The 9,942-nt window shown below is 33.2% G+C and overlaps 1 long non-coding RNA gene across 1 annotated transcript in view; it reads left to right on the forward strand.

Moving 5' to 3' along the window:
• The first annotated feature begins 8,176 nt into the window (after positions 1-8,176).
• Positions 8,177-9,942, forward strand: part of LOC111083435 — a 10,663-nt gene continuing 8,897 nt past the window's right edge. The window contains exons 1-2 of the long non-coding RNA XR_002609030.1: positions 8,177-8,188; positions 9,809-9,811. This is a non-coding gene — a long non-coding RNA (uncharacterized LOC111083435). The remainder of the gene's footprint in view (positions 8,189-9,808; positions 9,812-9,942) is intronic.

Below are 9,942 nucleotides of genomic sequence, written 5' to 3' on the forward strand. Positions count from 1 at the left end.
ATATCTATGTTTTACATCAACACTACTCTAGCATATCTATGTTTTACATCAACACTACTCTAGCATATCTATGTTTTACATCAACACTACTTTAGCATATCTATGTTTTTAAAACAACACTATTCTAGCATATCTATGTTTACATCAATTTTACTCTAGCATATCTATGTTTTTACAACAACACTACTCTAGCATATCTATACTTACATCAATTGTACTGTAGCATATCTATGTTTTACATCAACACTACTCTAGCATATCTATGCTTACATCAATTGTACTGTAGCATATCTATGTTTTACATCAACTCTATTCTAGTATATCTATGTTTTTACAGCAACACTACTCTAGCATATCTATGTTTTACATCAATTCTACTCTAGCATATCTATGTTTTTACATCAACTCTGCTCTAGTATATCTATGTTTTTACAACAACATTATTCTAGCATATCTATGTTTTACATCAATTCTACTCTAGTATATCTATGTTTTTACAACAAAATTATTCTAGCATATCTATGTTTTACATCAACTCTACTCTAGCATATCTATGTTCTACATCAACACTACTCTAGCATATCTATGTTTCACATCAATTCTACTCTAGTATATCTATGTTTTTACAACAATACTATTCTAGCATATCTATGTTTTACATCAATTCTACTCTAGTATATCTATGTTTTTTACAACAACACTACTCTAGCATATCCATGTTTTACATCAATTCTGCTCTAGTATACCTATGTTTTACATCAACTCTACTCTAGTATATCTATGTTTTTACAATAACACTATTCTAGCATATCTATGTTTTACATCAACTCTACTCTAGTATATCTATGTTTTTACAATAACACTATTCTAGCATATCTATGTTTTACATCAACTCTACTCTAGTATATTTATGTTTTTACCACAACACTACTCTAGCATATCCATGTTTTACTCCAATTCTACTCTAGTATATCTACTCTGGCAACACCCTAGAATATTCACTATAATCATACTAATATTCAAAACAACCTTTTCAATCAGTTTGAAACTTCTGGTGGGCTGAAAATGTTGAAGATTTGAAATCAGGTTTATATTAACTGTAAAAATTGTTATTTAAAATCATGCTGATATAAGAGGAGTGAGTTGATTATCTGGTGCATGCCGTGGGTTAATCTTAATAGTGTTTAGATGATATTATTTCGTTATTACACTTAGTAATTTAATATAAATCTGCTGGACTTTTCAGAAGAGGAAAATTTCCGAGATGAATTAGATCAAATTAAACATTTCCTTTTTAATTACAGTTTGGAATGTCACCGAGTGAACGTTCTCGGATCAAATGTACAAAGTTATAGTATAATTGAAAGTTTAATATTTAAGACAAATTACCTAGGTCTTATTTCCTCACTTCAACGTTGGAGGACATTTTCATTTGGAAAATTGGGTAACTGCAGTTGACATATGAATTTCGGAAGCGTAAAATCATTAATTTTGTTGATTAGAAACCTTCGCCAAAAGTGAGCATGTGGTGTTTATCAGAAAACTATGACGTTTAATTATCAACCGAATTCGGAGAAAATTCTCTTGATTCATTTGGGCAATAATAAAGTTATCAGGGATTGATTAGAAACGTCCACCCCGCAGTTGTAGCTTGCTTCGTTAAGCCTTAACTTCTCAAGGCAATCCTTGCAGGAAGAACTTTCTACAACAAAAGTTAATTTGTCTTATTTGGTATTTAGCAAAGTTTAGAGACTGGAGAGCTGAAGACTAAATTTTGTTGAACAGCAGACGAGAATAAGGTGATGCATATCAACATTGTTTCTCTTTATCATAATACACTTCCTCGTTTATCGTTCAAATTATTTCTCTCTTATATTTTTCGCAAAAAAAGATAAAAGTATATTTTGTTTTCATATCTTTCCGTTGTTACGACGATATGATTTCTGAAAAAATATGAGAAGCTCCTCAAACAAACAAACAGAAAAAAAAAACCGTCAGTGGAAGTATTTTCCATGCTTTAAGTTCAGAGAGCCACCTATAAGTAAAAAAGTAAATTTCTAAAAAATATTTCGATAAAAATAAAAGAGGTAGAGTGACTCTACGTCATACCTCTTTTTCTTATTTATTCAACAATATAACACTACAACCCGTATTTCACGATTATTCAACAATATAACACTACTGCACTCAATGTTCACTACTATTCAACAATATAACACTACTACACGTATTTCACTACTATTCAACAATATATCATTACTACACGGTATTTCACTATTATTCAACAATATAACACTACTGCACGTATTTCACTATTATTCAACAATATAATACTACTACACGTATTTCACTATTATTCAACAATATAATACTACTACACATATTTCACTATTATTCAACAATATAACACTACAACACGTATTTCACGATTATTCAACAATTTAACAAAACTGCATGTATTTCACTATTATTCAACAATATGACACTACTGCACGTATTTCACGTTTATTCAACAATATAACACTACAACACATATTTCACTATTATTCAACAATATAACACTGCTGCACGTATTTCACGTTTATTCAACAATATAACATTACTGCACGTATTTCACGTTTATTCAACAATATAACACTACTGCACGTATTTCACGTTTATTCAACAATATAACACTACTGCACTCAATGTTCATAGTGATGGTATAACTTTAAATCCATATCTTGATGTTGGAAGTGATGGTATAACTCTAAGTCCACAATTTCATGTTGATAGTGGTGGTACAACTCTAAACCCACAACTTGATGTTGGTAGTGATGGTATAACTCTAAATCCACAGCTTGATGTTTATAGTGGTGGTATATCTGTACACCAACAACTTGATGTTGATAGTGGTGGTATAACTCTAAATCCACAACGTGATATTGATAGTGGTGGTACAACTCTAAACCCACAGCTTGATGTTGGTAGTGGTGGTACAACTCTAAACCCACAGCTTGATGTTGGTGGTGGTGGTATAACTATGCACCCACAACTTGATGTTGATAGTGGTGGTATAACTCTAAACCCAAAACTTGATGCTGGTAGTGATCGTATAACTCTAAAGACACAGCTTGATGTTGGTAGTGGTGGCATAACTCTAAATCTACAACTTGATGTTGATAGTGGTGGTATAACTCTAAATCCACAACTTGATGTTGGGAGTGGTGGTATAACTCTACACCCATAACCTGATGTTGATAATTGTGGTATAACTTTAAATCCACAACTTGATGTTGATAGTGGTGGTAGAACTCTACACCCACAACGTGATGTTGTTAGTGGTGGTATAACTCTAAATCCACAACTTGATGTTGATAATGGTGGTATAACTCTAAATCCACAACTTGATGTTGATAGTGGTGGTATAACTCTAAATCCACAACTTGATGTTGATAGTGATGGTATAACTCTACACCCATAACCTGATGTTGATAGTTGTGGTATAACTTTAAATCCACAACTTGATGTTGATAGTGGTGGTAGAACTCTACACCCACAACGTGATGTTGTTAGTGGTGGTAGAACTCTACACCCACAACGTGATGTTGTTAGTGGTGGTACAACTCTAAATCTACAACTTGATGTTGTTAGTGGTGGTATAACTCTAAATCCACAACTTGATGTTGGTAGTGGTGGTATAACTCTAAATCCACAACTTGATGTTGGTAGTGGTGGTATAACTCTAAATCCACAACTTGATGTTGATAGTGATGGTATAACTCTAAATCCACAATTTGATGTTAACAGTGGTGGTATAACTCTAAATCTATAACGTGATGTTGGTAGTGGTGGTATAACTCTAAATCCACAACTTGATGATGGTAGTGATGATATAATTCTAAATCCACGACTTATCAGCAAAAGTGAAATTAAAATATCACTACCAATAGTTATTCATCGTAAGGCTATTGATTTTGCCGCGATTATGCAAAAAAAATATATATTTATGCACCCATTAGCTGATGTGAAAGCCGTTTGAAGCAATAACGCTTGAGACGATGTTAGACGTAATTAATCAATGAGACTCCTCCACACTTGAGACGATGTTAGACGTAATTAATGAGACTCTGCCAGTAATTTAATAGTTTTATGTTTACGAAACAACAATTTTAAGAAGTATTTTGACCGATCATCAATCAGACTCGGGCGGTTTTCACTCACCAACCAACAAGAAACAAACTAAGTCAAAAGTTATAAATCTCGTTACACTGGTCTAGACTTGACCTTAATAAGTATAGAAATTTAGCCTTTTATTCTGTTCTTTTGTGTAAAATGTGCAAAGAAATGCCACAGCTCCGTTAAACTCGCAGACCTGTTAACTAAGATCGAGTGATGTTCAACTCGTCATCTACACTAATCTTTAATGGCATTTCTATAAGACGATTTAGTTTTAAAGAGGTTTTATGAGTTTAATACTTTTGTTATAAAGTTATACATCGTTAACTTACGTATTTTGAAGATCATATATTTTACAGCTGAATAAAACTGAATGTAATTTAATCCCACCATTAGTTGTTTTGTTGTAAAACACAAAGCAACACAATGGGCTATTTGTGCTTTACCCTCCACGAGTATCGAAACCCGGTTTTAGCGGAGTGAACCCTCAGACTTACCGATTTAGCCACTGGAAAGGCCTCACCATACAACGACCAATTTATGATAACGTCACCTTTCCCCACGAGAGGTCAGCACTATGCATATATCGATTTGTCTTTCTTTCTTTATCTGTTATCTAAAACAAACTAATTAATTATTTAATAGTTTTGTCGTTTTTTTTCCCCACGTTGACGTTAAAGTTCCACCTCCACGTGCGGGGCGAAGAGGAATAGATTCAATTCTGAACACCCCGATTGGGTAAGGTTTGCCGCCATCGAACTTTACCTTTTAACTAAATATCTGTAAAGAAAAAAAAAGGTTTAATTTAATAGTTGTTTTAACATTAACGTTTCCTAGTATAATGATACTCACTGCGAAAAATCTGAATAATGTTCAGATTGGTTAATGTTTTTAGGAATGTGTCTTCAAAGTAAGGAATTAATACATTAATGATTAGTTAGAAATTCTTAATTTTGTCTAATAACATTACATTTTTTTTTTACTAAAATCAAGCTAAAGAATCAGTGTGGAAATAAGTAAATACATAGCAAATCTCGTTCCAAAATAAACACTTAAGATATGTTAATCAAATCTGGTCCTAACAACTGGTAATGACTTCCAAAATTTACGATAATAAAGATTTACTAAAACGCTGAAATTCTGGGATTTTGAAGATAACCCACAGTGTAGCTTTGGCTACAACAAAAGATAACCCACAGTGTAGTTTTGGCTACAACAAACGAACTGAGGTTTATGACAACAATTAAACATTAGAAACTGATCAAGAAGAGTCCATGTACAATGATAGTGATTTCCTGACACTTAGAAGGAACACTCGACTGATTTAAACTTCCAAACTATCTCAGTCACTTTAAGGTTACAAAGAAAAGCTTGAATAGCTAAAAGAGAGATGAGAAGATTGTTACATGTGCTGAAGAACAACAATAGCGTGTGTTGAAACGAAGTAATGTCGAATAAAGCAGGGAACCTGTTACAATAGTGGACATAAAATACTCTGAGAATAGATCAGTTCCTGTAACTTGTAAAACAATGTGGACAAAACAACTTTTACAGTAGATAAGTTATTGTAACTCGTAAAACGTAAACTACTCTAAAAGTCGATCAGTTCCTGTACCTTGTAATTGTTACTATCTATGTAGATACTGCTGAAACCCAGATCTGTTATTTAATAAATCGTTACTTTAGATCCTCAGTAATAACGTGTTTAATTCAGTAAATATTTCTACCAACAGATAGTCGCAGCATCAGTCACTGGAGAATTAATACACGAAACATCGTGTACTTAATATAAATTAATACTTTTTTGACTTTATCAGCCTGAACCACCACTGCTATTTTGGAGGTATTTAGGTACACTCATATCCGACACAAAATCCAGAAAAAACATAGGTTCAGGATTGTTAAACGAAGAATGAATTGAACACGGACAGCAAAAGAAAAACCAATTACACAACTGAATAGATAAAACAAAACAAAATCTTGTTTGTAACAATTGTGGTTATATTAGCTTTTACTTACTGGTCGATTTCGTAATTATTTGAGATTCAATCTTGCTGCTGAGGCTGGAGAGTTTTTTTACACATATGAAGAATTATAATAAACGGCAGTTTCAAATCAGTCAACAGATTTGAGTGTGGTACATAATAATCCCAAGCTGTATACGTCACCGCCTATTCCAAATAGCATAGAAACTGAAGAAATGTTTAACTCATACCAATTTGTACAACAATTTGTGTCATCTCTTGAAGTATTCCAGATGCTTTATCAGTCTTTCTGTCACAAAGTTACCAACCAAAACCACTACTATTATTTCAGTCTCTCTGTCACATGGTAACTGTACATAGTAAGATTTAATTTCTATCCTAACTACCTCTTTTATTCCAGTATTTGGATTTTCAGGCTTCAGTGAGAAGTGTGATACATATATTTTCATGTCTCAATTAGTGGTGTGTTACGTATTGTGAATTTGAAATAGTCCGAAGCCGATATTTTCGTTTTTCACACAAATACGTTTTAAAATATATACAAAAGTACAATTTACAACAATTATTATGAATAGCTACCACGAACAAAGTTTTATAAACAACAATTTCACTAACTTACAAAAAACATAAAATCTTCTTTCTATTTCAGAGTCTCCTTGATATCCAGCGAGTTAACTTGAAGTGGGTGTACGTACAATTGCCGAGAAGCTAGCTAGCTTTGTCAGACACTGAATTGTTGGACCGTCGAAGTAAAATAATATTTTCATAAAACCACTAATGTCCGATAAGAATCCACTGACATTCGAAATTTATAACTGTTCCTGGACAATTGTCGTAAATTTTCTGGTTGATAAGGGTTAGCAAAATCACGATTTATAGTGTACACGGTTATAGCAGTCTCCTAGCCAACTTTTCTAAGCTCTCTGTCTCTCTTGGCGCCTCGCCTTGGCTGTTTTTATAGGCGCGAGAAAGGTTTTCTCGAAAATTCCAACAACAATACTGAGCCATATTTAACCAGTTACGGAAGTGGATATATTGTCGATTCTTACGTTCACGAATATTATACAACCTCGGAGAATTGGCGGGAGTTTCGCAGTAGGTAACTAACACTATAAGCTAGGTACATTTTTAAATATAAACTCAATTCAGACAAACGTTGACATTAAAATAAATGTATATATAACAAATTCGTTACACGCAATATATATCTAACACTGTAAGCTACGCATATTTTTAAATACACATTTAATCTAAACAACGTTCATATTAAAATAAATACATAACGACAAATTCGTTACAGGTGTGATACATGGATCTTCTAGTCATAGTGAGAAACGGCGGTACGTCCGCAATGAAAGTCTAGTTATGTTTATTACATAAAGAGCACAATAAACATGGAGAAGCCACTGTATCTCTCGATAACTCCAACAAAAATCTCAAGTACTCAACAGCTGTATCGACCATACAAACTGTGTTTGAGACTTCGTTATTACCACACGTAAAACACGGTAATGATTTTCATTATGTTATGTTACAAGGTTGGTTCATGGATCAGTTCTACATTCCAATACGTTGGCTTGTTGTATCTACACACGGTCATGATTTTCATTATGTAATGTTACAAGACTGGTTCATGGATCAATTCTACATTCCAATAAGTTGGCTTGTTGTATCTACACACGGTCATGCATTATGTAATGTTACAAGACTCAGTTCTACATTCCAATACGTTGGCTTGTTGTATCTTCACACGGTCATGATTTTCATTATGTAATGTTACAAGACTGGCTCATGGATCAGTTCTATATTACAATAAGTTGGCTTGCTGTCATGACTTTCATTTCATTCTTCACAAGTATGTAATGAGACCAAATATTCTGACAGCTTCTTTCAGTGGAAGATAGTAAACATGATCATTTGTGCTGTTATTCATTTGGTGTTTTTTGTTGTTGTTGTTGTTGCTGCTGTTGTTGTTTTTTGGCACCATACAAACAATAGGTAATTCCATTCTTGACTGTTATATTTTTTCCTTAGTTATTATTTAGGTAAATGTTGCTTTGAAATATATCTCAAAATATTCATGCACACACATATTATCTAAAAAACAAATGTTTTTCAGGAAAATGCGAAAATTTGAAAATATAGTTTTACAATAAACCTAGTAAATTATTTGTGATCAGGAAAAAATATGCATCCTTATAAACTCTTAAAAATTGTTGTATTATTTTTAAAATTTGTATTGGTTATTTTGAGGAAATTAATGTTCAGAAGAAAAAGTTCTTAATTTACTTTACCAAATATACTTAAAAGTTTTAAAACGACATTTGTGTAAAACATCTATTTACAATTAAAAGGAATACAAGTTAAAATCATTACACAATAAATAGTTTTTGAAAACAGAGACTTGCCCTAAAAGAAGACTCTACATATTTTTCGGTGTCCTACGACACCATCTTCAGGATTAACGGTAAAGGTATGGTTTGGACTCATATACCCACATAACCATTTAAATTCCAATAACGTGATCTAGCCTTAAACAACCCAGAGTTACAAAACATCTGTCCAGTACTTTATTATTTCTAGACTGGACCAGCTTCCTTGTTTAATACGATAAGTAGGGGAAAACATTCAACTGGGATCGTTGCTGCAATAAAAAGTTTGTTGGGTATAAATTTCGCGCAAAGCTACACGAGGGCTAACTGCGCTAGCCCTCCCTAATTTAGCAGTGTAAGACTAGAGGGAAGGCAGCTAGTCATCACCACCCACCGCCCACTCTTGGGCTACTCTTTTACCAACGAATAGTGGAATTGACCGCGCCATTATAACGTCCTCAAGGCTGAAAGGGCGAGCATATTTGGTGTGACGGGGATTCGAAACCGCGACCCACAGATTGTAAGTCGAACGCCCTAACCACCTGGCTATGCCGGGCCACAATAAAACGTAAACAAACAAGTAAAGTCATTCTACTTGGATAGATTTTAAAACGATTTTCAATCCCTACTTGTGCAAATTTAGACTGTTTTATTTAGCTATACGGATCATAATGCCAACCAAAGTAGGGTTTGAAAATCGTTTTAAAATCTATCCAACAGCAATGATCCCTATTTTCTGTTAAAATTTTATTTTATTTTTTCCTGTATACTTGTTCAGTTTTTATATGGAATGGACACAACATCTATGAACTTTTATTATAGCCATATCCCTGAAAGATATAACTTTTACAATAATTAAAACCACAACCACAAATTTATAAAATGTAATACTTACTTTGGCCTACAGATAAGTGTATAAAGCTGTTAAAGAAGGGATTAAGTTTTATAAATTTTTTATTGTGTTTTTAATTTTCTTTTCATTACTTTTTTGTGGCAGGATTCCTACTTCATTTTGAAATTTCTAATGTTTTAATACTCTTGTTTGTTTACTTTTTTCTTTAGAAATTGTCTCGTGTCTATCCATCGGTATGTAGCGTCATCTGTTAGGTTGAATTGAAATTAAAAGGTATTTAACTACGTGCGTGATATGTTTACCATTTATAGAAAATATGTATATATTATTTTATTTATCACAATATCAAAAGCGGATATCCACAGACCAGTTAAGTAAGCTGGAGAAATATTTTAGCGACAGTCTAAGGGCTAGCCCCGCTGACGTGATCAGGTAGGTAGCAGGTAGTAGATTTTCTTCAGGTTTAGTATGCCATACGAACTGCACTCAGATCAAGGCCGTAACTTGGAATCAGCTGTGTTTCATGAATGCTGCAAGTTGTTTGGCATACGAAAGACCAGAACAATGCCACTTC

This window comes from Limulus polyphemus, unplaced genomic scaffold (genome assembly GCF_000517525.1).
Source record: "Limulus polyphemus unplaced genomic scaffold, Limulus_polyphemus-2.1.2 Scaffold9500, whole genome shotgun sequence".
NCBI lineage: Eukaryota > Metazoa > Arthropoda > Merostomata > Xiphosura > Limulidae > Limulus > Limulus polyphemus.